Source organism: Bos grunniens, chromosome 24 (genome assembly GCF_055505025.1).
Source record: "Bos grunniens cultivar Pamir isolate PY7600 chromosome 24, Bosgru_T2T1.0, whole genome shotgun sequence".
Lineage (NCBI taxonomy): Eukaryota > Metazoa > Chordata > Mammalia > Artiodactyla > Bovidae > Bos > Bos grunniens.
The window spans coordinates 29,155,534-29,181,273 of record NC_141188.1 but is presented as its reverse complement, the minus strand read 5'-3'; positions in this window follow the sequence as shown (position 1 = coordinate 29,181,273).

Sequence of the window (25,740 nt, the reverse complement as noted above, 5' to 3'; positions counted from 1 at the left end):
TGACCCAGGGATCGAACCCAGGTCTCCTGCATTGCATGCAGATTCTTTACAGTCTGAACCACCAGGGAATCCCTTTTCTACCACAGGTACTTCTAATGCATAAGGTCTGCCAAGCTGTATGGTCAAAATAGCAGAGTTACTTGCACCACAGACTAGCCCCCCTAATCCCTGGCCAAGCCTTGCAAACTTCCATGTCACTCAGAGAAGTAATCCCAAGCATAGAATATGCTTCATCTAGAACCCAGAAAGGTTTACTCAACTTCCTGTTTCCTTTTTATCAAGCTCAAGGATGAACTACAGTAATTTGCCTTTATCCTTTGGAGATGTTCCCCCACACCCCAGGACCCTTAAGAACTTTACTGATGTGGTAAAATCTTAAATAATCATAGAATTCACACATACACTCCCCCCTTTAAAATTCATGTGTCTTAATGAAACTTCTAATATGCATAATACTTCTTGCTTATATGTCCTGCTTAATATAACACCATCAAAGTAAGGAACCATATGAAGTTCTACAGAATGGCTAGGCAGTCTAGATCTCTTTGAGACATAAGATGGCAGTGATTGGAAGGTTAACATAGCCCATGAACAAAACCATGCATATATACAGTTAGTCATGTCAGTGGATGTGACATATTTCTGTTCTGTCTTCCAGATAAGGATAGAAATACAAGACCAGTTGCATCATATCATGTACCTGAGGCTATATTAACCTGCTCAACAAACACATCACAGTTGGCACAACAGCTAGCTACAATTTTGAACTAATAATTAATTGTGTTTGCAGTTGTCTGCTGATGTTCTCTAGAATCCACCAAGTATATCCAGGGGTCAGACTAGTGAATGAGTATAACCAGCCAGGCATCATCCAGGATTTTGAGAGGTACTCACTCTTACCATCATCCCCAGAGTGAAATATTGTTTTAAAATTACTCCTTACCTTGGGGTTTGAGCAGTTAATAATGTTTTCAATTTGGTTTTCCTCAACCATAGTCTTTAATCCAAGGCTGAGGAATAAACATGGGAGTTTTGTCAACCAACAAGTATGTCCAATTCAGCTGTAGATGGGGACTGGGGGAAATGACTCCTGGATGGTTTCATGGACTCAGTAAGTAAACAAATGCCAAGACCTCATTTAACACCTGGCTTGCATAGGTTTCTATTCTGAAAAAGGGCTCATGATGTTGCCTTGATTCCCTCACCAGCAGCATCAACTCAAACACTTGGTGATACAGTTGTGGGTGCTTGTTTTTCCTCAGTTTAGACATTCATTCAGGTCCAACTCTTTGAGACCCATGTACTGCAGCACGCCAGGCTTCTCTGTCCATTACCAACTCCTGGAGCTCATGTCCTTCGAGTCGGTGATGTCATCCAACCATCTCATCCTTTGTCATTCCCTTCTCCTCCTGCCTTCAATCTTTCCCAGCATCAAGGTCTTTTCCAATGAGTCAGTTCTTCACATCAGGTGGCCAAAGTATTGGAGTTCCAGCTTCCACATCAGTCCTTCCAATGAATATTAGGGACTGATTTCCTTTAGGATGGACTGGTTGGATCTCCTTGCAGTCCAAGGGACTCTCAAGAGTCTTCCTCAACAGCACAGTTCAAAAGCATCAATTCTTCAGCGCTCAGCTTTCTTTATAGTCCAACTCTCACATCCCTACATGACCACTGGAAAAACCATGGCTTTGACTAGATGGACCTTTGTTGGCAAAGTAATGCCTCTGCTTTTTAATATGCTGTCTAGTTTGGTCATAGCTTTTATTCCAAGTAGCAAGTGTCTTTTAATTTCATGGCTGCAGTCACCATCTGTAATGATTTTGAAGCACCCCCCCGCAAAGAAAAATAAATTCTGCCACTGTTTCCATTATTTCCTCATCTATTTGCCATGAAGTGATGGGATCAGATGTCATGATCTTAGTTTTCTGAATATTGAGGTTTAAGCCAACTTTTTCACTCTCCTTTTCACTTTCCTCTTTCATTTTCATCAGAGGCTCTATAGTTCTTTTTCACTTTCAGCCATAAGGTGGTGTCATCTGCATATCTGAGGTTATTGATATTTCTCCTGGCAATCTTGATTCCAGCTTGTGCTTCATCCAGCTCGGCATTTTGCCTGATGTCCTCTGCATATAAGTTAAATAAGCAGGGTGACAATATACGAGTATGCTTTTCCATGTCCAGTTCTAATTGCATACAGATGTCTCAGGAGGCAGGTAAGGTGGTCTGGTATCCCTATCTCTTTAAGAATTTTCCACAGTGTTTTGTGATCTACACATCCAAAGGCTTTGGCATAGTCAATAAAGCAAAAGTAGATGTTTTTCTGAAATTCTTTTGCTTTTTTGATGATCCAACGGATGTTGGCAATTTCATCTCTGGTTCCTCTGCCTTTTCTAAATCCAGCTTGAACATCCAGAAGCTCATGGTTCACATACTGTTGAAGCCTGGGTTGGAGAGTTTTAAGCATTATTTTGCTAGCATGTGAGATGAATGGAATTATGCAGTAGTTTGAGCATTCTTTGGCATTGCTTTTCATTGGGTTGGAATGTAAACTGACCTTTTCCAGTCCTGTGGCCACTGATAAGTTTTCCAAATTTTTGACATATTGAATGCAGCACTTTCATAGCATCATTTTTTAGAAATTGAAATAGCTCAACTGGAATTCCATTACCTCCACTAGCTTTGTTTGTAGTGATGATTCCTAAGGCCTACTTGACTTCACATTCCAGGATGTCTGGCTCTAGGTGAGTGATCACACCATCGTGATGATCTGGGTCATGAAGATCTTTTTTGTACAGTTCTTCTGTGTATTCTTGCCACCTCTTCTTAATATCTTCTGCTTCTGTTAGGTCCATACCATTTCTGTCCTTTATCGAGCCCATCTTTGCATGAAATGTTCCCTTGGTACCTCTAATTTTCTTGAAGAGATCTTTAGTCTTTCCCATTCTATTGTTTTCCTCTATTTCTTTGCATTGATGACTGAGGAAGGCTTTCTTATCTTTCCTTGCTATTCTTTGGAACTGCATGCAAATGGGTACATCTTTCTTTTTCTCCTTTGCCTTTCGTTTCTCTTCTCTTCTCAGCTATTTGTAAGGCCTCCTCAGTCAACCATTTTGCCTCTGTCATTTCTTCTTCTTGGGGATGGTCTTGATATTTGCCTCTTGTACAATGTCACGAACCTCATCCATAGTTTCAGGCAGTCTGTCTATCAGATCTAATCCCTTGAATCTATTTTTCACTTCCACTGTATAATTGTAAGGGATTTGATTTAGGTCATACTTGAATGTTGTAGTGATTTTCCTTACTTTCTTCAATTTACGTCTGAATTTTGCAATAAGGAGTTTATGATCTGAGCCACAGTCAGCTCCTGGTCTTGTTTTTGCTGACTGTATAGAGCTTCTCCATCTTTGGCTGCAAAGAATATAATCAATCTGATTTTGGTATTGACCATCTGGTGATGCCCATGTGTAGAGTCTTCTCTTGTGTTGTTGGAAGAGAGTGTTTGCCTTCTTGACTTCCTACTTTCGCATTCCAGTCCCCTATGATAAAAAGGACATCCTCAGTGTATACTTACCCAAATAAATGGCCATAGTTCCCTCTAGGGGATCATTAGCATATTCACTTTCTGTTGCTTCACCAAGTCCTTTGTCTCAACAATGTTGAACTTTGCCAGAATTCTATCACCTTAGAAAATAGTAATGGTTGATAAAACTCCCCCCGCCCACTTTTTCTGTTCAGGGAAACTGCTTACTTCAAAGAAACATTCTTCCTCATGTGACTTCAATAAGTCTCCTAGAAAACTCTCATTTTAATCTATGAAAAGACCATGTCCTGGTCCTCAAAATGTCCATTCTTTGCCTCATCAATGATTACTGAGGTGTTAAGAAGATCAGTCCTGGGTGTTCTTTGTAAGGACTGATGCTAAAGCTGAAACTCCAATACTTTGGCCACCTCATGTGAAGAGTTGACTCATTGGAAAAGACTCTGATGCTGGGAGGGATTGGAGGCAGGAGGAGAAGGGGACAACAGAGAATGAAATGGCTGGATGACATCACCGACTTGATGGACAAGAGTTTGGGTGAACTCCGGGAGTTGGTGATGGAGAAGGAGGCCTGGTGTGCTGCAATTCATGGGGTCGCAAAGAGCCGGACACGACTGAGCGACTGAACTGAACTGAACTGAACTGAATCTTCATTGATAAATCAGAACCAAATGCTCTTTAACTTGACCAATTCTCTCCTTTGTCAGAATACCTCTCCAATTTTATAGTAAATGTTAAGATCACAAAACTGAACAATTTTAAACAAAAACATAAATTTTCTATTGTCCAACTTTTTGTGAATGATGCATTTCCTGGTTCAAGGCTGTACTGTATTTATTGACAATATTGCACATATTGCTAAGCTAAGGAAACTCTAGGAACAAAATAGATGACTACATGAGAAAAGTAATAATTAGGGGACTGGAATGCATTTCTCTAATAGCCTAACAGGTAAAAGGTAGAGTGTCAGTCAAGAGCATTGCTGCTGCTCCTGCTAAGTTGCTTCAGTCGTGTCCGACTCTCTGCGACCCCATACACGGCAGCCCACTAGGCTCCCCTGTCCCTGGGAGTCTCCAAGCAAGAACACTGGAGTGGGTTGCCATTTCCTCCTCCAGTGCATGAAAGTGGAAAGTGAAAGTGAAGTCGCTCAGTCCTGTCTGACTCTTAGCGACCCCATGGACTGCAGCCCACCAGGCTCCTCTATCCATGTGATTTTCCAGGCAAGAGTACTGGAGTGGGGTGCCATTGCCTTCTCCACAAGAGCATTAGAGGACTTTAAATAAAATACCTCAAAGGAATGATTAGTAGAAAGAACGCAAGCCTAGACAAAAGCTTCAGTGACTTAGTTACCTGGAAGAAGCCCAAGCACAGGTTGCAACTTGAGATAATGTACATTAATATGTAATTTTAATATGCAGCCCAATGGGAGCTAATTTGCATGTTATAATTACCTTTCCAACTGTCTTTCATGAGATAAATATACAGCCATTAACAAAACTTTAATGTATCACATTTTTTAACTAAATAAATTTGCTTTATGATATTGCTTAATCTTTCTAAGAAAATGGCAAAACCCCTTATGCTTTATTAAGCACAAAGAATTAGGAATATTTGAAGTTTTGATTTTTAGCATGGAAGAATACTTCATAGCAGTAGCTAAATTAATGACATTGTTTTCCAAATAGTTGCTACACAATAACTCTTGTCTTATTAAAATTATTTTTTTTAATTAAATTAAGCCTTGGTTTGTGTGAAACTAGCTTTGTGGCAATCAAGATGAGAAATGACAAGAGCACAGGAAGTGGAAAGGGAGATTAATGTTTGTACTGAATTCACCTTCTGATATGTCAGTCTCTATCATTTCTGGGAAAAGTGGGGAATCAACCTGCTTATATGCAAATAGAAATGCTAAATAATTATGTTCTTCACCCTCTGGGATTAGTAAATAAACACCCAGATACACACCCACACCACACACACACGTGCACATGTGTATGCGTGCACACACACATATACACACTGGAGAAAAATTACAAGGAAAATATACTTGAACCAAAAGTTATTTTCAGCAGGTACAAATCAGGGATAAAAGGCCTTTTAGGAGGATTTGCAAAATAGCTGAAGAAAGAAGAGAAGCAAAAAGCAAGGAAGAAAGGGAAAGGTGCATCCAACTAAACACAGAGTTACAAAGAAAATCAAGGAGAGACAAGGCCTTCTTCAATGAACAGTGCATAAAAATAGAGAAAAACAACAGATGGTGATAGATTAGAAACCTCTTCAGGAAAATTGGAAATATCAAGGGAACATTTTGCCCAAAGATGGGCACAGTAAAGGTCAGAAATGGTAGAGACCTTATTAGACTCAGAAGAGATCAAGAAGAGATGGAAAGAATACACAGAAGAACTGTACAAAAAATACCTTAATGAACTGGATAACTATGATGGTGTGGTCTGTCACCCAGAGCCAGGTATTCTGGAGTGTGAAGTTAAGTGGGCCTTATGAGGCACTGCTGTCAATAAAGCTAGTGAATTAGATGGAATTCCAGTAGAGCTATTTAAAACCCTAAAGAATGATGATATCACAGTGTTGCATTCAATATGCCAGCAAATCTGGAAGCAGTGGCCACAGGACTGAAAAAGGTTAGTCCTCATTCCAGTTCCCAAGAAGGGTAGTAGTAAAGAATGATTAAATCATCAGATAATTGCTCTCATCTTCCATGCTACTAAGGTCATGCTTAAAATATTGCATGGCAGCCTTCAGGATTATGTGAACCAAGAACTTTCAGATATTCAAGCTGGGTTTAGAAAAGGCAGAGGAACCAGAGATCAAATTGCCAACATCTGCTAGATCATAGAGAAAGCAAGGGAATACCAGAAAACCATCAAACTCTGTTTCACCAACTACACTAAAGTCTTTGACACTGTCGATCATTAAAAACCTGTGGAAAGCTCTTATAAAAATAGGAACACCAGACCATCTTACCTGGCTCCTGAGAAATCTGTATGTAGGTCAAAAAGCAAAAGTTAGAACCTTGTATAGAACAACTGATTGGTTCAGGATTGAGAAAACAGTAGTATGACCGGACTGTCTGGTGTCCCCCTTTTTATTTAACATATATGTTGAGAACATCATGAGAAATGCTGGGTTGTTTGAGTTGCAAGCTGTAATCAAGATAGGCAGGAGAAACCAACAACCTCAGATATGCTGATGATACCAGTCTAATAGCAGAAAGTGAAGAGGAACTAAAGAATCTTTTGATGAAGGTGAAGGTGAAGGAGGAAAGTGAAAGAGCCAGCTTAAAATTAAATATTAAAAAAACTAAGATCATGACATCCAGCCTCATTACTTAATAAAATAGAAGGGGAAAACATAGAAGTAGCGATTGATTTCCTCTTCTTGGGCTTTAAAATCACTCCAGATGGTGACTGCAGGCATGAAATCAGAAGACAATTGCTTCTTGGCAGGAAATCTATGACAAACCTAGACAGTGTGTTAAAAAGCAGAGACATTACTCTGCTGAAAAAGGTCTGTATGTCAAGGCTATGGTCTTCCCAGTGGTCACATACAGTTGTGAGAGCTAGACCATAAAGAAGGCAGAGGGCCAAAAAATTGATGCCTTTGAACTGTGGTGCTGGAGAAGACTCCTGAGAGTCCCTTGGACAGCAAGATCAAACCAGTCAGTTTTAAGGGAAATAGACTCTGAATACTCATTGGAAGGACTGATGCTGATGCTGAAGCTCCAGTGTTTTGGTCATCTGATGTGAACAGCCAACTCTTTGGAAAAGTCCCTAATGCTGAGAAAGATTAAGGGAAAAAGGAGAAGAGGGCATTATAGGAAAATATGGCTGGATGGCATCACCAATGCAACGCATATGAACTCCAGGGGATGGTGAGGGGCAGGGACTCCTGGTGTGTTACAGTCCACAGGATCACAAAGAGTTGGACACGACTAGACAACTGAGCAACATGAATGACAAGCAACTTATCAACATATAACTATAAAAGATGTGTTATTTTGACAAATTATGCCCTGCCTAATATGTGATCTGATATGCAACCTGCCCATTTTACATTACCACTCTAATTCTGCTCTACTGAGGTCCAAGTGATCTGTGTTCTAATTCACCTGTTGAGGTCCCTCCCTATGGATGGCCAATTAAAATGAACCAACATGTGGCGTTATACATGATAGCCAAGATAACCTAAACACTCATCAATGGAAGAATGGATAAAAAAGATGTGGCATATACATACAATGTTACTACTCAGCTATAAAAAAGATGAAAGCTTGCTATTTTCAACAATGTGGGTAGACCTTGAGGGTATTATGCTAAGTGCAAAAAGTCAGATGGAGAAAGAAAAATACCATATGATTTCACTCATACATGGACTCTAAAAACAAACAAGTGAGCAAAACAAATTAACAAAACAAACAGAAAGAGAAGATAGAGTAGTGGTTAACAGAAAGGAAGAGGTAGGGGAGAGTGAAACTGGAAAAGGGGATCAACTGCATGGTGATGGATGAAAACTAAATTTTGGTGATGAACATGCTGTAGGGTATAGATAAGTAGAAATATAATGTTGTACATATGAGATTTATATAATATTTTAAACCAATGTTACCTCAATGAAAAATGTCTAAAAAAAAAAAAAAAAACCACCAACATGGATTTCCACTTCTACCTTCACCATCATGCCCATGTGAAATGATATCCTCTACTTTCTTTGCAGGTTGAAATTCTACTGGGGCCTGAGGTTGAAGTCAAATACCAAAGACTCCAAATGCCCTTTCAAACTAATATCACATAGAAAAAACCTTATTCTCTTGTTCTAATAATTTGGTCTTATTTATTTTATTATTCCTATTATCAACCAGACCACTGTCCAGCAATATGAAAGCGTTTAATAAATGAATTTTTAATAGAATAGAATATTTTAATTAAATGAAAGATATTTTTATCAGAGATACAAACAACCTAAATATCATAAACAGATGAATGATTTTTTTCAATGTGGTATTTTTGTATAATGGAATGTTAATCCATTTTTAAAATGAAGGAAATTCTGTCATATATGACAACATGGATGAATATGGAGGCCATTAAACTAAGTGAAACGAACCAGCCATAGAGTGGATAGTGATCTTTCATTGCAGTCTTAGCTTGCATTCCTCAAATGGTTGATGTTCAACATTTAATCATGTGCTTATTTGATGTCTGTATATCCTAGTCAGAATAATGTCTATGTATAGATAGTATATTGAAAAGCAGAGACATTACTGTGCCAACAAAGGTCCGTCTAGTCAAGGCTATGGTTTTTCCAGTGGTCATGTATGGATGTGAGAGTTGGACTGTGAAGAAAGCTGAGCGCAGAAGAATTAATGCTTTTGAACTGTGGCGTTGGAGAATACTCTTGAGAGTCCCTTGGACTGCAAGGAGATCCAACCTGTCCATTCTAAAGGAGATCAGTCCTGGGTGTTGTTTGGAAGGAATGATGCTAAGGCTGAAACTCCAGTACTTTGGCCACCTCATGCGAAGAGCTGACTCATTGGAAAAGATTCTGATGCTGGGAGGGATTGGGGGCAGGAGGAGAAGGGGAGGACAGAGGATGAGATGGCTGGATGGCATCACCGACTCGATGGACGTGAGTCTGAGTGAACTCCAGGAGTCGGTGATGGATAGGGAGGCCTGGCGTGCTGCCATTCATGGGGTCGCAAAGAGTCAGACATGACTGAGCGACTGAACTGAACTGAACTGATGGGTTTTGCTCATTTTCTAGGTGGATAATTTGTTTTTTAATGCCAGGTTTTGATGGCTTGAAAAATATTATTTGGATACTAGTCCTCTGTTGAATATATCATTTGAAATTATTTTCAACAAGGGTTTCTTTTTTTTTTTTGTACTCTAATTCAGATACTCTTGCTACAGACTATGCCAAATGAATGAATGTTCCAGAATTGGTACTCAAAGGTTAACTGAATAAATTAATGAAAGCAATAATATAATTACTAGCATATCAGGAAGTCTGTAAGGATCCTGATGATAACATAATGATTAGAAGACAGGGTTGGTTATATTCTATTTGCTGAATTATAGAGGGTAGAGGAGGAGTAAGGAAAAAAAAAAAAAAACAGGGAAAGAATTTTTCTTATTTAAAACAATCTTTTAAATGGCACTTATTTTAGAAAGGTTTTCATACTTCACTCACACATTAAAAAAAAAAAAAAATCCTAAACTGGAATTCCAATTGAGCTATTTCAAATCCTAAAAGATAATGCTGTGAAAGTGCTGCCAGCAAATGTGGAAAACTCAGCAGTGGCCACAAAACTGGAAAAGGTCAGTTTTCATTCCAATCCCAAAGAAAGACAATGGCAAAGAATATTCAAACTACTGCACAATTGCACTCATCTCACACGCTAGCAAAGTAATGCTCAAAACTCTCCAAGCCAGGCTTCAACAGTACATGAACCGTGAAGTTCCAGATGTTAAAGCTGGATTTGGAAAAGGCAGAGGAGCCAGAGATCAAATTGCCAACATCCGTTCGATCATCAAAAAAGCAAGAGATTCCAGAAAAACATCTATTTCTCGTTTATTGACTATGCCAAAGCCTTTGACTGTGTAGATCAAAACAAATGGGGGAAACTCTTCAAGAGATGGGAATACCAGACCACCTTACCTGCCTCCTGAGAAACCTTTATGCAGGTCAAGAAGCAACAGTTAGAACTGGACATGGAACAACACACTGGTTCCTAATACAGAAAGGAGTATGTCAAGGCTGTATATTGTCACCCTGCTTATTTAACTTATATGCAGAGTACATCATGCAAAATACCAGGTTGGATTAAGCACAAGCTGGAATCAAGATTGCTGGGAGAACTATCAATAACCTTAGATATGCAGATGACACTACCCTTATGGCAGAAAGTGAAGAGGAACTAAAAAGCCTCTTGATGAAAGTGAAACAGGAGAGTGAAAAAGTTGATGTAAAACTCAACATTCAGAAAACTAAGATCATGGAATCTGGTCCCATCACTTCATGGCAAATAGATGAGGAAACAATGGAAACAGCAATAGACTATTTTGGGGGGCTCCAAAATCACGGCAGATGGTGACTGCAGCCATGAAATTAAAAGATGCTTGCTCCTTGGAAGAATAGCTATGACTAAACTAGACAACATATTAAAAAGCAGAGACTTTGACAACAAAGGTCTGTCTAGTCAAAGCTATGGTTTTTCCAGTAGTCATCCAACTCTCAGAGTTGGATTTAAAGAAAGCTGAGCACTGAAGAATTGATGCTTTTGAACTGTTTTGCTGGAGAAGACTCTTGAGAGTCCTTTGGCTGCAAGGAGATCCAACCAGTCTAACCTAAAGGAAATCAGTACTGAATATTCATTGGAAAAACTGATGCTAAGGCTGAAACTCCATTACTTTGGCTACATGATGAGAAGAACAGACTCATCAAAAAAGTCCCTGATGTTGGGAAAGATTGAAGGCTGGAAGAGAAGGGGACGACAGAGGATGAGGTGGTTGGATGGCATCACTGACTCGATGGACATGAGTCTGAGTAAGCTCCAAGAATTGGTGATGGACAGAGAAGCCTGTTGTGCTGCAGTCCATTGGGTTGCAAAGAGTTGGACACAACTGAGTGAATGAACTAAACTGAAATAACCCAATGGCATTTATTCATTTGCACAACAGTCAAATTACAAATTCCTACTGAGTATGTATTCTGTACCTGGCACAAGGCTGGGTGGCACACAGATAAGAAAGGCACTGAAGAATTCACTGACAAGGTTGGCAAAGTAAGAAGGGACAAATACCCTGCTATTTTTTTGTTATGGTTGTGGTTTTGAGTGAAGATACGTGCTGATCCAAGCAGAGGACTGTTAGTCCAATGTTTCTATTAAAAACTACCATCATAATCAAAACACCAATAGGAATAACTAAATTTATCAAGCACTTACTAAAAATAGAATACTGCTCTAAGTAGTCTGCAATTAATCCTAACAACACAATATAAAGTGATGCTATATTAGGTGGAGAGAGTATCAAGGATCAAGACTTATTTTCATAGTTGTGGGGAGCAGGTGGGATCCATCTATCTATCTACCTATCTACCTATATCTATCTACCATTATTATTATCTATTTAAACTCTCATGGGCTACTTGAAGATGCATAAATGATCATATATTGAATTGTATAATTAGTTGTAACTCAGAATCTATTTTATTTAAGAGAATGTAATGTGACAGCCTCCTCCTCAGCTCTCTCTCTAATGCCATGCTCATAAGATTTTGAAGTAAATGGTATCCCTGAGTCTCGGGACACAAAGCCGGCTTATTGGCCTATCCCATTTCTGAAGGATGAACTTGGTATGTTCCCTGGGTAGATAAGCAACTATTGAAAATCAAATGCTACATGTCAGACAAATTGCCTCTGTGTAGTGCTCTGCTGGATGAATTAATTGCCTTTTGTGCGGTTCTGCGTGAACTGTCAGTCCACTGTGGCATATTACTGGGAAGAGAGAGAATAATGGTCTCATAAATCTTTCAGGAAAACTTTCTATTTGTTGCTTAACTTGAATGTCTAACAGTGAGTTTCATTTGCTCTGACTAGAGGAACTATAATTAGAGTATTCTTAGAAAGAAGTGACTATTAATACTATCATCAAAATTATTTTCTTTTTTACATTTCCTACAATAGTTTTTCCTCTAGTGTACCATTATTATCTTCCCTAAGAAATAAAAGTTCTCCTGATGTCCTGTCAATATTAAGTTTTCTGAAATGTTTTCATTCGTTTCATTTGTTAATGTAATAAAGAATAATTGGAAGTTGCTGGACTGTCTTACTCTTTTTTTTTTCTCTTTCTTTTTTAAATTATGAAAGTATGAAAGTACATTTACAGGAGACTTGGAAAATACATAACAAAGTAACATACAATTCCATTATATATTACAAATACATTTTAAGTAGATAAATTAAGATTTTTAGTTGACTTCCAATATCAAATTCTCAAAGATTAATAGAGTGAATATACAGAAGGGTAGGAGGATATATAGTAGACTTGAAAAGCATTATGAACCAATTCAACATAATTAAGACTTATACAATTTTCACACAACAGTACCAGGCTGTTTTATTCTAATGCCACAGTACACAATGAACCACTCCTTCATATATGGGCAAAATATAGAAGGTTTGGCTGATTTTCCCTATCATAATCACTGGCAGAGCTGAACAGGGGAAGCTGGATAAGATATGGAGTTAGACAAGGTTGCTTTGGATCCTAAATCCACTAATTGCAGTCTTTGTGATATGTTCTAAAGTTTTGTTACTCAGATGAAGGCTGGACTGTTAGGTGAAGTCTTTCTTATGAAATCAGTAGGCACCTCCTTAATTCCTTGTTGTATGACAAATACATTTTCCTTCACTTTTAGCCTGACTTGTTTTGGAAAAAGTTATAGCCTTTAAAGTTCAATTTTTTTTATTATAAAAAGTGTGTTCATGATATATAAAATATGAATAGCTCATATTGTTTCACAAGTAATATTTGACTCACATCATAAAAATTTTACATTCTCTATACTGGAAATCAATACAAATATCTTCAAAAAATAGTTGTTCAATTATTTAACAAAGGAATGAATGAAGGTCGAAGCAATCTGGAAATTTAATCAATGAAGATACAGGCTTGCCAAAAATATAATGTACTTTGTTTTTCACTTCATTAATCTTTGATGTTGTAAATATTGAATCTTAAAATATATGGAGAGAACTTTTTATTCTCACGATTATTTGTATTTGGAAATGAGGTGCTTCTGTGTAAACCACGGTTTATAAATCTTTCATGCATAATGAACATTAGAGAATTTGGCTTTTTGCCATTATATGATTAGGAAACTGATGCTTATGGCAATTAATCACAGGTAACTTAATTGATAAAAGAGATCATGAGATTGCAGATACATATCAGAGTATTTCAAACATTTTCTTTCAACAGAATACTACTTTAGTTAAAATCATTAGGAATCTGACACACACACACATATGCAGATATGCACACATAAATATTTATACATATATACAGAACTGCTCTGATGAAGAGTGACAGGAACCTTCCCTTCCCATTTAAAATTCTTTTCTACTCTTACTCTCATTTCCTTTGCCCAATGTTCTTTAAAAGATTCTAAATAGCCCTAGATGATTCATGAGAAAATTTGAAAATTATTAGTTTTATCTCTTCTGATCTTAAAATTGATTATTCAATTTTTTCTTGCAATTTCATTGAGACATGGTTGACATACAGTGTTATACCTGTTGGGCTTCCCTGGTGGCTCAGTGGTAAAGAATCTGCCTGCCAATGCAGAAGTCGCAGGAGATTCAGGTTCAATTCCTGAGTCAGGAAGATCCCTTGGAGGAGGAAATGACAGCCCACTCCAGTATTCTTGCCAGGAAAATCCCACGGACAGAGGAGCCTGGAGGGCTACAGTCCATGGGGTCACAAAGAGTTGGACACAACTGAGCAACTGAGCACACTGCAATGCTCTATATGCTTAAACTGCACGGCATAATGATTTGACTTTCATACATCAGCAGATGGTAAGTTTAGGGAAGTTACATTGCCTCATAGAGATACAATATAAAAGAAAAAGAAAAAATGCTTTCCTTGCCATGACAACTATAACAAACAGCCGTGTGAATTACATTAATCATGCTGTACATTACATCCTTATTACCTATTTGTCTTATACCTGGAAATTTGTACATTTTGACTATGTTCATCCATTGATTAGCTATTCAGTTATGTAAATGATATGTGATTTAAAAAAAGGTTAGGTTAATTTTATATTTAAAAATAATATAAAAAATAGAAAACTACATAATACAATAAAATTACAACTCAAAATCATGTAAATTGACTTCCCGGCTACTTTAATTAGTCTTGATGATAAAATCTGAAATGAGAGTTTCATCATAAAAACAACTGCAGGAGATACAAGAAATCAAACTATCCAAAGATGACAATCCTACGATATTTTAAGCATAGATGATTACTTCTTAGCTTATTAAAATTGATGGACTTTTGACTCAGTGATAAAAATTTATCTCAATTTTAAGGTATCTTGAAGAAAGCAGTTAAGAATTAATAATTAAAAGAATTTTATACCTTTTACAGTGTGACCAATGTTTATTCTAAACTAGAAAAACTCATTGTATAAGTATATATTTACAGTAGATTTACATCAACACACTAAGAGACAGAATGAAACTGTTGAAGCATTTCTTTTTGAGACTTTGTGAACCTCCATGACTCATATGACCAAGAGTTATTTTCCAGTCTTTTTCTGGCATCATTCTTTAGAAGTGAAATACTAGTGGGTCATAATTCACTTAACCACTTAGAATGGGAATGGAGCCCATGAGATAATTTCTGGCTTTTATTTTCCACTAATTTTATTAAGCATAAAGTTAAAGTTTGTTTTTACTGAATAATCTTTAAACAATAGCTCAATGAAAACCATGAGTTTGATTGATGTCCTAGTAAACATATTTATACTATTTAAAAACATTAATAATCTAGGAAAAGCTTGCACTAATCTAGGAAAGTTAATGCTGGTCTTTCAAATAATATTTCTAAACTGAGCAGATTTGTGAGTTAAATTTTATAAATCAATTCTAATTAATCGATAGAAAATGGAGCTCTGATTTTGAGAGGTTCTTAGAGGCTAAGGAAATAATATGGTGGCCTAAACTAAAAAACCTCTTGATGAAGGTGAAAGAGGAGAGTGAAAAAGTTGGCTTAAAACTCAACATTCAGAAAACGAAGATCATGGCATCTGGTCCCATGACTTCATGGGAAATAGATGGGGTAACAGTGGAAACAGTGTCAGACTTTATTTTTGGGGGCTCCAAAATCACTGCAGATGGTGACTCCAGCCATGAAATTAAAAGACGCTTACTCCTTGGAAGAAAAGCTATGACCAACCTAGATAGCATATTGAAAAGCAGAGACATTACTTGGCCAACAAAGGTCCGTCTAGTCAAGGCTATGGTTTTTCCAGTGGTCATATATGGATGTGAGAGTTGGACTGTGAAGAAGGCTGAGCACTGAAGAATTGATGCTTTTGAACTGTGGTGCTGGAGAAGACTCTTGAGAGTCCCTTGGACTGCAAGGAGATCCAACCAGTCCATTCTGAAGGAGATCAGCCCTGGAATTTCTTTGGAAGGAATGATGCTAAAGCTGAAACTCCAGTACTTTGGCCACCTCATGTGAAGAGTTGACTCATTGGAAAAGATTCTGATGCTGGGAGGGATTGGGGGCAGGAGGAGGAGGGGACAACAGAGGATGAGATGGCTGGATGGCATCACTGACTCGATGGATGTGAGTCCTAGTGAACTCTGGGAGTTGGTGATGGACAGGGAGGCTTGGCGTGCTGCAATTCATGGGGCTGCAAAGAGTCGGACATGACTGAGCAACTGAACTGAACTGAAGGCATATAATGGCAGAAATGCAGGGTACCTAGTTTAAAACAGTTACTGATAATGAAAGACATTAATCTGAGTATTTGGAAAGATACATACACATATATGTATATATGGAAGCAATTTTGCTTCTTTTTTATTTTATTTTCCTTTGGAGATTTTATATATATGCATATATATATATATATGTGGGGACAATATGGTTTATTATATTTCCAAGGATGCAAACTTTTTTTAAAACTTAGTTAAAATAGCAGCTATATTTCAGCTGTGTCTAAAACTGAGTTCTTAAAATTCCACAGCCTTTTCCAATAAAAAGTCTTAATTTGAGATTCAGAGCTTCTTTCCTGATAGGAGTAATCATTTTTTATTTGTTGTGGGCTTCTGTGAATACATAATAAGCAGGAGATTTTGCAGTACGTGTGTGTGCCTGTTTTGTTTGAATATGACACAACTTTGTTTGCCTTAGTGTGTTAATAATTCTGCCACTGTAGAGGAAAAAGATGTGTGGCTATATAAGCCATAATTATCTACTAAATATATTATTTTTTTTTTATTAAACCTTTAAGGAAAATATGTTGCATTTTTTTCTATTTGCTTTCAACCATTCTATATAGATGTCTTATAATATCCCCATGGATCTTATAGTTATTATTTTAATAACATCAAACAAGAGTTATTATAAAACTCTATTTCTTAATTTTTTCAACTTTAGCAAAGTTACATTTGTAAGAAATATGTTTAAGCCTCCTGTAAAATTCATTTCTGCTGCACCAATTATATGTGTGCTATAAGTTTATTTAGTTCGTATGACTAAATATGTCTCTACAACGATTTTCTTTCATTTTCAGAGCAGTTTGTATTCAAATTCCTGATCTGTCAGACTCAGACAATATATAATTTGGGGGTAAACTACTTAAGCTTGAATTTGGATGACAGCATTACTGTAAACACTGCCAACTCATAAACTATTATGAGGATTAAATCAGATGGCCAACATAAACCAGGCATCAGATAACTTGGCATACAGTAAGCAAAGACGTATTTGCAATCATGACGTCAAACTTTCTCCCTATCTCAAAGGGAAAGCAATGGAGTTTTAAAAATATGAAAGTCTTGAGTTGCAATTTATAATATATATATATATATATATATTAAACTATTGTAAACTATGTTGTTGTTGCTGTTGTTCGGTCACCCAGGCGTGTCTGACTTTTTGCAACCCGATGGACTGCAGCACGCCAGCTCTCCCTGTCCCTCACTGTCTCCCAAAGTTTGCCCAAATTCATGTCCATTGCATCAGTGATGCCATCCAGCCATCTCATCCTCTGACACCCTCTGCTTCTCTTACCCTCAATCCTTCCCAGTATCAGGGACTTTTCCAGTGAGTCAGCTGTTCTCACCAGATGACCAAAATGGCTGGAGCTTCAGCATCAGTCCTTCCAATGAATATTCAGGGTTGATTTCTCTTAAGATTGATTGGTTTGATATCCTTGATGTCCAAGGAGCTCTTGGGAGTCTTCTCCAGCAACATAGTTCAAAGGCATCAATTCTTTGGCGCTCTGCCCTCTTTACAGTCTGGCTCTTACAATGGTATGTGACTACTGGGATAATTAAGCTCTGGACTGCAATTTCACCATCATATTTATTTATCTCCAATGTTTTGTGAGATTTGTGAGATGAACTTCCCCTATCATGGTTTGAAATTATATTTCCCTCATATCATGCCACATAAGAACACAATGGAAATAGCATCATTATTTATGAAATTATATGTGGCAGAAAATACTACCTATAGTGTATAAATTGTTTTGCAGGGGATTTCTGAAATACTCTATAGTTAATTGGTTTCAAAGATAAAATGTTGTTAGCTAATGGAAATTGTTTCCTCTGACATTAATGAATAATTTCCCAAACAACCCTTTATTTCATATTGGGAAGTGGGATTCTCTGAGCTTTCAACTCACAGAAATCTTTAATGATTTCTCAGTCTTATCTGCTCATAAACACACCTTCAGGTTATCTTTTGACTGATCTGTCCTTCTAAAGGAGCACAATAAAGCGCTCCTTGTGTCTTGTTATGGCTATGAAGAAGTCTTAAATCCTTTAAACAAATGGTTACAATCTCATTGTCTCATCTACTTATTGGCTCTAGAGCCTCTTGTTATTGAGTGCTGTTGAACTTGTAGTGTCTCAGAGTCACAGATAAGCTTTGAGGAGTGGAGATAAGTTTTATTTGTTATGGGCAATAAAACCAACATCTCCAGTGACTATCTGAAAAGGAGCTATCTGATGATGCAGATCCAGTCAAGCAGAATGCAAATCAAAGCAGAGTCTGAAGGGTGAGGTATTGGAGGCATATGTGGTGTAAAGATATATACAATGAAATTATGGGGCAATGAGAGAAAATCAGAGAACAAGGAATCAAGGCTTATACAGATTCTGTCATGAAGAGTTGCGAGAGGAAGCATAAATCTTCCCATCAAGACTTCGGATAATGTCAGTTTAATACATTTTTAATGAAAACAAAAAACTGTTGAGCTTCATATTTCTCATAGGCCTCTCTCCTATGTATATATCACAGGTCATGTGGATACATATTCAATTGCTATGAGTCTAACAGGTAAGTAAACTCTAAATGACGACAGAGGATGAGATGGATGACATCACTGACTCAATGGACATGAGTCTGGGTAAACTCTGGGAGTTGGTGATGGACAGGGAGGCCTGACGTGCTGCAGTTGGTTCATGGGGTCGCAAAGAGTTAGACATGACTGAGTGACTGAACTGAGCTGAAATTCTAAATATTATTTCATAAACTGTTAAATTCTGTATTTGGGTTTTGGAGATACAGATATTTACATATATTTTGCTTCATATGGTTTGCATGCATGCGTGCTCACTTGCTCAGTCGGGTCCGACTCTTTGCAGCCCCATGGACTGTAGCCCACCAGGCTCCTCTTTCAGTGGGATTCTCTAGGCAAGACTACTGGAGTGGATTGCCCTTTCCTCCTCCAGAGGATCTTCCCCGCCCAGTGATCCCACTCATATCTCCTGAGTCTCCTGCATTTGGCAGGCAGATTCTTTACCACTGAACACACGGGAAGCCCTCATATGGTTACATTAATATTAATTTTTAAAAATTTGCTGTTTTGTCATTGATAGTGTGTTCCATTTAGTCCTTATAACCATTTACTGGGGCCTAGAATGAATCAGGAGTGTTGAAACACAGTTAAATCTCTTATGAGAGACCATCACAACATGATACAAGATATCACCTAATAACCAATTAGAGCAGTTAGCAACTTCCACCTTCAGGCATTTCTTCTTATAACTCCAAAATGCTCTCAAATTAATCCAACAAATAATGTGTATTTGTTTAATGTGGTTATTAATGTTCTAAGGTTTTTTCCTAGGAGGTATAAAGCCAAGGAAAATTAGTTATTGTTGTTTGAGAACAAAGCAGTCAAAAACACTTATAAATATGTTAAATATATTTTATATTTATGATCATAAGTTTATTTCAAAAAACTTGACTCTTCTATAAGATAAATAAAATATAATATAAATGAAGTATGAAATTGTTAAATATATTATTAATTCTATACACAAAGAAATTAACAGTATAATATTAATATATTAATACAATATTGATATATTCCCTATAAATTCTTAAACTTCTTTAAAAATACTGAATGGTTCCAATATACACTGTCTAAAGAGGCAAAGTGTAATGGATCTTTGATTACATCTTTCTTAATAAAATCTAAGTAAGTATGGGACTTCCCTGGTGATTCAGTGATTAAGAATCTATTTCCCAAAGCAGAGAATGGGGGTTCAATCTCTGGTCAGAGAACTAAGATCCCAGATACCGAAGGGCAACTAAGCATGATGAAGATCCTGCATATGGCAATTAAGATGTAACACAAACAAAATAAATAAATATTTTTTAAAAATCTAAGCAAGTAAAGGGAGGGCGTTTTTACTTGTTCAAAATTTTATTCAGATAATCATTGAAATTCTCACATTTAACCTGTAAAACTTGGCACAGAATCACTGAGCCCCTTTATTATGCAGTTCTCTCTCAGTTTCTTCTCAATAACATCTCTGGCTTTCTTGTCACCATTATATAATATTACAACAGTACCTGGGAGGGGCCTATAGGGATGAAAGCTTCTGGAAGAGATACTGTCAGCTTCCTGGCATTGGCCTCTCAGCCCAGCCCTGCTTCCTGGCTCCACTGTAAAACGTATTGGCCAATGGCTTTGATTCTTATTTCCTTACTCTGATCCTTGTGACAATCTCCATGTATTAACTCTATGAAGAATACAGTACTCCAAATAACCCACATCTGTTTCCCCTACTGCAGGTGAAAATTAGATCCAAAATCTAATTTCAAATGTAAGTCCTAAATCCTTGGTTAGAACCTAGCTCATGTCATTTATTCCTTTTTGTCTATAGTTAAGCCACTCAGTCTGAGTGAACTCCGGGAGTTGGTGATGGACAGGGAGGCCTGGCGTGCTGCGATTCATGGGGTCGCAAAGAGTAGGACACGACTGAGCGACTGATCTGATTTGATCTGATCTGAAGCCACTCAGTGTTTTAACAGTGTAAGGTCTTTTCCTTTGTTCGTTTTTATTTTTATTTTTAAAAGAAATCTGATATTCAAAATGGGCAAATTTTGTTTTAGTTCTTAGATACTCAATCTTCGGTATCTACCGCCACCCCCTTGTATGCTCTGTCAAAGCTTAATCTCTCTGAAATCTCTGGACATGCTATTTTTGGTAATGAGAATTTCTTTCTTTAGCCCTCCTTCAAGCTGACTCCCTAAGGAGAACAAATATTTTAATTAAGAAGTTTTCGTGGAAGTGTTGGTCTTTTCTTTGATGATACATTATCCTGGTTTTGTTCATTTTTTTTCCCTTTTTCTCTCTTTCTGGAAATACTTGTATACCTATCTATCTATAGGTAATATATAATATATATTATATTGTATATAATATACATTATATAATAATTATATAATAATATATAATGTATATTTATGTATTACTTGTTTGTAAAATATATTTTCTATATTATATAAAAATGCATCATTATATACAATGTTCTTGCAACCATAGTGCCTTTTAAAAACCTGTCTTCCATGTGAATTGTTTTTAGAGTAAGAAAAAAGCCAGAAACTGTTTTGAACTGGCATTTTCTATCCCATGAGTGTAACAAAAAATATCATCTCCTAAGAAGAACATTCTTATCACCTGGGAGCCTGTCTAACTAGACTTTGCAGTCTCTGATTCCACTGCATTCTTTATGGATTCTATGCCTCAGACATACTGAGCTCCTCAAACATATCACACATTGTCATGCCTCCATCATTTTGTTCATGTACTACTTTCATTGGGCACATCATCTCCTGACAAGTTACTTGTTATTTAAATCTCAACTCAAAAACCACTTCTATGAAGCAAGTGAAAATGATGTGCTTTCTCTGTATTGAATTCATAACAATTGGATTTTTGCTCCCATTATGATACATATAGAGCTGCTGATGAATTACAGTTGACTCTTTTCTTATAAGTCTCTCCTGCTGCTGCTGCTGCTAAGTCGCTTCAGTCATGTCTGAATCTGTGCGACCCCATACACGGCAGCCCACCTGGCTCCCCTATCCCTGGGATTCTCCAGGCAAGAGCACCGGAGTGGGTTGCTATTTCCCTCTCCAGTGCATGTAAGTGAAAAGTGAAAGCGAAGTTGCTCAGTCGTGTCCTACTCTTTTCGACCCCACGGACTGCAGCCCACCAGGCTCCTCCGTCCATGGGATATGTCTCTCCTACTCTGTCACAAATTCTAATCAGAGCTAACCTACAGGCATAGAATTGGGATTTTCAGTTAGTAGATTACTTAATTCAATGAAAAAAATGTTCATACTGGAAACAGAAATAAACTGTTAGGTAAAATACTCTTTTCTTAATGACACAATATTAAACATACAATTATTATCTCATTTATCGTTGTTTAGTCACTAAGTTGTGTCTGAATCTTTTGTGACCCCATCGACTGTAGCCTGCCAGGCTTCTCTGTCCATGGGATTTCCCAGGCAAGAATACTGGATTGAGTTCTCCAGGGGATCTTCCTGACACAGGGATTGGACCTGCATCTCCTGCATTGACAGGCGGGTTCTTTACCACTGAGTTACCAGGGAAGACTTTTCATTCTTAGCAATTGTTTTTTAGTGATTATTGTGTCCAGACATTGTAGAAGTTTTTATGGATAAGACTTATAAGAGGGTCTCTATTCCTTATAAACTCAATATCTAGTGTAAATGACAGGAAATAGAAAGATTTCAGGCAGGGGGAGAAAGTCCAAGAGATAGGAAATTACTAAAAGTAGCACCGTGTAGAATGGACAGATATTTTCTCTCTTCATCCCTGTTGCTGGCAATGCTAGTTTTGTCCTTCATACCACTTGAGACTTCCACAATACAAATCCCATTCCTCTTCCCTCTCTACTTCATTTGCAGTCTCCAAAACACCATCAGAGCAATATATTTATAACTGAAATCCCCTTCTTCATGATTCCTCATTGTCCGTAGCAATGTGTTCTCCCCTAGTCACACAATACCCAAGTTCTAGATATTGTAGCTCTATACTGAAGCTCTGGAAGTTGTTCATTGTGTGCCTGCATGCTAAGTAACTTCAGTTGTGTCTGACTCTGTGTGACCCTGTGGACTGTAACCGCCCAGGCTCCTCTGTCCATGGAATTCTCCAGGCAAGACAACTGGAGTGGCTTGCCATGCCCTCCTCCAGGGAATCTTCCCAATCCAGCGACGGAACCCACTTCTCTTCTGTCTACTTGCATTGGCAGGTGGGATCTTTTCCACTAGCACCACCTGGGAAGCCCCAGAAATGGTTCATTTATGCTCATTATAGAGCACATGTGTATATAAAAACAAAGGTATTTGTAAAATGCTCAGTACTAGATCTTTTTTTTTTTTCTTGGTAGTCAAAATATGTATTAATTTATGACAACTTACAGAAGTCTGGCAGTTAGAACACCCACTTATATTTTGTTTTCTCTGGCCTGAGAATTTGTTAACTGTCTATGATTGCAAAGCCCCCTTTTAAGATTTGCTAATATCATCTTACAGGGCTGTATAGAGAATGTTTTTGAAATCTCTGGCCTGAATAATCAAATTTGAGTTTCTTAACACATTCAAGATCCTCCATGTGATAGAGCAGCCTCTCTCTCTGAAACCATTCCTTGCCACTGACTACTTCAAGCAAGTTGGTAATTTGGGAGGTCATGTCATAGTCAGGCTGGGATGAGGAGGCTACAGTAACAAGCTCAGATAGGAGCACAGCCCTGACTGTTTCCTCCACTTTACACAGTCAAAATATTTAATAACTGTTAAGGCACAGTCATGATGAACAGTGATCTGTCAGAATGAACAGTGACTATAGTGGCAACCCCTGTAGAAGTGCGCCACACCCTATTCCTGACTGATACACGTGGCATCGTGGAGTGGAGCTCATACAGATTCCTTCTGCAGGAAGGATCTGCAGGTGAGATCTCTTATTGGATAGTAGAGAGATTTCTGAGCTGAAAGGTGCAAATAGGGTCTCACAGCAGCAATTATTTCAAACATTTTCCCAGCTGGTATAGTTGTCATGAGGTATAATAGTTAAATGCAAGTCCTACCTCATGTCAACCCAACCTCCCCTCAAGTCCCAATCACTAAGCTAGTAAAGTACAAGACAGAGGGAATTTTATGAAAGACCAGTTGCTTAGGAGTAGTTTCTGGAAGGTTTTCTGCAGTGCAGTTTTGCTTCATTAGGTGTCAGGGAGGTAGAGAGTGAGTAAACTCAGTTAGTTACCTACAAGGCTCTCTGTCCTGAGACGTACTCTTCACCTCCCTCTCCCCTTCTTCCTCTAAGGAATGCTGCAAGTTCCTTTCTTGGAGGAGTACAAGTTAAGATATTGATTTTCCATTTCTCCTTACGGGTACAAATGCTTATGTGGCTGATGAATCCCAGAAAGAAAACTGAACCGTGTATGGAAAAAAAAAAACAAATTGACAGACTAGACACAATGGGAATTTAAAATAAACTTCTAAGAATTAAATTATTATATTGGAAGTATGAGGAGGAAGCCAGAATTTAAAGAAACAAGTCATCTTCAATTGCAGAATGTTCCAGTATTTTTCTCATAAGACAAAAATGCTATGTATTGATCTTTCAGTGAGTTCAGTCACTCAGCTCAGTTCAGTTCAGTCGCTCAGTGGTGTCTGACCCTTTCCGACCCCATGAATCGCAGCACACCAGGCCTCCCTGTCCATCACCAACTCCTGGAGTTCACTCAGACTCAACGTCCATCGAGTCAGTGATGTCATCCAGCCACCTCATCCTCTGTCATCCCCTTCTCCTCCTGCCCCCAATCCCTCCCAGCATCAGAGTCTTTTCCAATGAGTCAACTCTTCACATGAGGTGGCCAAAGTACTAGAGTTTCAGCTTTTGCATCATTGCTTCCAAAGAAATCCCAGGGCTGATCTCCTTCAGAATGGACTGGTTGGATCTCCTTGCAGTCCAAGGGACTCTCAAGATGAGTCTCCTCCAACACCACAGTTCAAAAGCATCAATTCTTCAGCACTCAGCTTTCTTCACAGTCCAACTCTCACATCCATACATGACCACAGGAAAAACCATAGCCTTGACTAGACGGACCTTTGTTGGCAAAGAAATGTCTCTGCTTTTCAATATGCTATCTAGGTTGGTCATAACTTTCCTTTCAAGGAGTAAGTGTCTTTTAATTTCATGGCTGCAGTCACCATCTGCAGTGATTTTGGAGCCCCCAAAAATAAAGTCTGACACTGTTTCCACTGTTTCCCCATCTATTTCCCATGAAGTGATGGGACAAGATGCCATGATCTTCATTTTCTGAATGTTGAGCTTTAAGCCAACTTTTTCACTCTCCACTTTCACCTTCATCAAGAGGCTTTTTAGTTCCTCTTCACTTTCTGCCATAAGGGTGGTGTCATCTGCATGTCTGAGGTTATTGATATTTCTCCCGGCAATCTTGATTCCAGCTTGTGCTTCTTTCCAGCCCAGTGTTTCTCATGATGTATTCTGCATATAAGTTAAATAAGCAGGGTGACAATATACAGCCTTGACGTACTCCTTTTCCAATTTGGAACCAGTCTGTTGTTCCATGTCCTGTTCTAACTGTTGCTTCCTGATCTGCATATAGGTTTCTCAAGAGGCAGGTCAGGTGGTCTGGTGCCATTGGGGACAATGGCAGCCTGCAAAGAGTCCTCTCCTCTAAGACCTTGCCCTGTGTACCTCTCCCAGGTGGCTGTTCCTGAGTTGTATCTTTCGTAATGAGCCAGTGATCTAGACTTCAAGCCCAGGAGGCAGCATCTCAAGTGGCCCTGAGAGAACTGCTCCAAGGAGGCAAAGGAGGAGCTGGATTATATAGAAGTTTTGCAACAAAGGGCAGAACCAGATACCCCAAGAGTTGATCAAAAGCATAAAACTACGAGAAGCTGGAAGGGACGGCAGTGAGGAGATACCTCTCATACAAGGTAAGGAGCAGCAGCTGCGCTTTGCTGGAGCAGCCATGAAGAGATACCCCATGTCCAAGGTAAGAGAAACCCAAGTAAGACGGTAGGTGTTGCAAGAAGGCATCAGAGGGCAAACACACTGAAACCATACTCAGTCGCTCAGTC